Source organism: Tupaia chinensis, unplaced genomic scaffold (genome assembly GCF_000334495.1).
Source record: "Tupaia chinensis unplaced genomic scaffold, TupChi_1.0 Scaffold144982_1, whole genome shotgun sequence".
In the NCBI taxonomy this organism is placed as follows: domain Eukaryota; kingdom Metazoa; phylum Chordata; class Mammalia; order Scandentia; family Tupaiidae; genus Tupaia; species Tupaia belangeri.
The window spans coordinates 2,148,833-2,152,559 of NW_006204841.1; positions in this window are offsets into that span (position 1 = coordinate 2,148,833).

Below are 3,727 nucleotides of genomic sequence, written 5' to 3' on the forward strand. Positions count from 1 at the left end.
CCCTACAACCCCTACCATATGGTTAGACTCCTTTTATATTTACGATTCGGAGAGAAAGATCCAGAAATAAAACAATCAGTGGTTGTTTGCTTTAAAAATAATAGTTGTAGACCGAATCTACCCCAGAGCCCATCCCCATGCCCGCGTTGTGTTATAGAAACTGCCTAAGATCTGTGCGCTGCAATTGTTTTTCCGTGTTAGTATTTCTCACACTGCATAGAAATTTCAGCAAGGGTTTTAATAATTCAACATAAAGGGAGAACAATATTATAGTTGAAATTAGCTTAAGAAAGGAGAATATAACCTTTTTATACAAGAAAAATAGGAGGGGTGAGAAGCAGCCAAATTAGCTGAACAAAGAGCTGCATAATGACCCGATACACAAATAGGAATGTCATATAAATTGGAAACTAGAGGGTGCACAGTGGAAAAATGGGAAGGCAATTGCTTTTAAGTCTAAAATCAGAAGGATGAAGTCAAGAAACAAGATGCTACCAGCAAGATATTAAAAAAGAAATAGTGTTCCAGAGGCTTAGTCTCTCCATGTCTCTTTTAAACCTAGGTACTTAGGGGGCCCCTGGAGTGTCTGGGCATCATTGGAGGCCTTGGGACCATTTTTCTTCCCTGCCATGGTTGCTGTCAGTGGAACTAGATGTTCCACTTGGGGCTCCCCTGGGCTGGGGACCCAGCCTGTGTTCTGACTTTGAGCTGCTGCTGAGGATGCTTGAATAGTAGCCTAGAATAGGCCCCTGGCTCCTCTCCCTGGGACTTGGAATAGATCCTGGGTAGGGTCGCTCCTTTCATATCCAATCCCTGGTTCCTGAATAAGAGAAAGAGAAATAGTGAGTAAAAAAAGCCCATCTCTTCTTGGGCCAGCCCCATAGCCTAGTGGTTAAGGTAGCTGGAGTATGTGCATGCCCAAAGTCCAGACAGGGTGGAGAAATGAAGGCATTGTGGCATGATGGGCAGCACTTTCTCTCTCTCTCTCTGTCTCTGTCTCTCTCTTAGGAGTACATGCTCCCATTGGCAATTAAAAAATACATATCTACATATATTCCTGACGGTTGAGCATAACACGGATCTCATCTCCCTTTCTCCTGGTTGAACCTAGGGCTGAAAGAGGACAACTTTACAGGTGAATTTCTATAGTAAGAATTTCAGGCTCTGCTCTTTTATGATTATTTTTGCACTTTCCGCATGGCAGACATTTTTTATCTTACCCTCATAAAGCCAGGTTCTATCCTTTCTCGCCCTTCTTCTTCTTTTCACAAAACATGTTCGCCTACAAAGATCGGTTACACTCCCTAATTTTAAGATAAATTGCTGATAAAGTATAAATTGTGACCCAACTCTCTGGTGTGTTTGCAGCGGACGTGAAAGCGAGGCAGGCCAGGGGTGTCTGACGTGGCATTTTAGCAGCTGTTTGTCCAGTGATTACGAAACTACTCACCCCAAATGGCTGCTGTTATTCAACTTGCCTTACTTATGCACCATAGGCTTCTGGAGACCATACTTACCACAATGAATGTGAGTTGTTTCTCCACTAATGAACTTATGGGTTGATATAATTTTAATCAAAAACAAAAAAGTCCCCTTAAGTTTGGATATGTAGTTTTATATTGGATGAAAGTAAAGCTTCTATTAGAATTTTGTTATTAATGTTGGCTCTTAATTATTCTATCCTCACTTATGGTTCCTTCGTGATCTGGGGAAGAGGTGTCTTATTCAATTGATTAAGTAACTACTTTAGTAAATATTTTGTAGAATGGATTTATAGGGAGAGAAGGAGGTAACAGAGGAATTTTGGTGCCTTGAAATCCACCCTTGTTTATTTGTAAGGACCAACACGGGTGCACAAGATGAGGTATCTCTAAGGAAGAAATAAAGTCTCGATGGAAGATGCTCTTCCGCTCCTTTCACTTGCAATCCATATTTACTCCATCACCAAGTTGTCTACATTCTGCATCAAAAATACATCCTGCAACTTCCACTCCTCGCCAAATCCTTAGCTTAAGCGCTCGAACCTTAGCTTAAGACAACGTGGTTTCTCACCACGTCACGAGTCTAGTTATTCTTCCTGTTTGCATTTCCTTCCTGCCCCTTCATTTTTTTTGTAGAGAAACGAGCTGAAAGGATTACCCAGGATTCATATCCATCCTTCTTTAAAACCCTCTAGGGGCTTCCCAATCTAATTAAGGTAAATCCCAATTTTTTTCTAAGACCCATGACACTTGGGCAGATCTGTTGCCAGATTTCCTCCCTGATCTCATCTTCTGCTATTCCTTCCCCTCGTCCTATGGATTCCAGTTCCAATGGATTTTCTTTTCTTCTCTTTTCTGAATTTTTTAAAAAAATTGCTATAGAGCTTGTACATTTGTGAAAGAGAGAGAGAGAAAGTGACAAAGCGCTCCCTGGGGGGATGGCCAAGCTGCAGTCCCTCATGGTGCACCCTCTCGGAGATCTGGACCCACTCGTACATGAGCCGAGTATGTGTTTTTCAAGCTGCTGCGACTGGGATTTGAACCGTGTTGTCTGCCATGTGGGAGCCAGCTGCTAATCATCATGCCACAGACTGGCCCCACAGTGGGCTTTTGTTTCTTGTATCTGAAATGAGACATGCTTATTCCTATTTTAGGGCTGTGTTTTTGGCCGTCCCCCTGCCTGAGTTTGCTTCTTCAGATCTTTATGTGACTAACTTCTCAGAACTCACACTTAAGCACAGCGTCCCCTGCCTGGAGTGGTTTTCTCTGACCAAACTTCCCCTATGTCCTGCTCACTGTATTTCATTGCCCAGTTTATCCTCCAGATCATTATCTCTATCTGGAATCTTTTTGTTTTAAGAGTTTTTTTCTTTTCTTTTCTTTTTTTGTCATAGGGCACGTGCATTTAATGCAGAGAGAGACAGAGACAGAGACAGTGAGAGAGAAGGTGAGAAATCACACCCGCCCCTCCCTCCCCCCAGGAGAGATGGCCATGCCACAGTCCCTTCTTTCTCCTTGTGGGATCTCGGGCATGCATACCCATGCACCTGGTGTGGTTTTCAGGCCACTGAATCCGAGACTTGAACTGAGGTCAATCATGTGGAAATCCAGAGGTATAACCACTATGCCACCTACTGGCCCCTGAACTCATCCTACTCATTTCTTTATGAACTTATTGTTTGACTCTTCCGCTAAGTTATATGCTTCAGAGGAGCGGGGCTCTGTCTTTCTTGGTTATTGCTGCAAAGCCAGAGTGTAGAACAATGCCTGTCACTTAGCTGGTGGTCAGTAAATATTTGTTGCATGTTTGAAGAAAAGTACCAGAAAACATGCTATCTTAATTTGTACAGTATTAGAATCAGTCATCAGATGTCATTCGTGAGTCACTAGCCAAACGCAGAGCAGTGTCTTGAAAGCAAGATGTTTTGGTGAAATCATTAAGTACAAATGAAAAAGGGGGATTTATTTTGGACAGTCCAAAACTAAATGCACTTACATCATGGCTGGATGGATTGGGCCGGTCATCAAGTGGCAAAATACACACCAGTCAAATTGGAAGTTTGAATATGTCTTGTTCTCTTTTATTAAAACAGCACTGTTTTTCAGTGACTTGAAGCTTGCAGTTCTGTTGCAATGACTCGTCAGCTTGACGAATGTGTTTCTTCAGGGTGGGAGGAGAGTTTTAAATTCATAATTCATTTGCTGCAATGTTCATTTATTAAAGCACCAACGTGTTCTCGCGCACT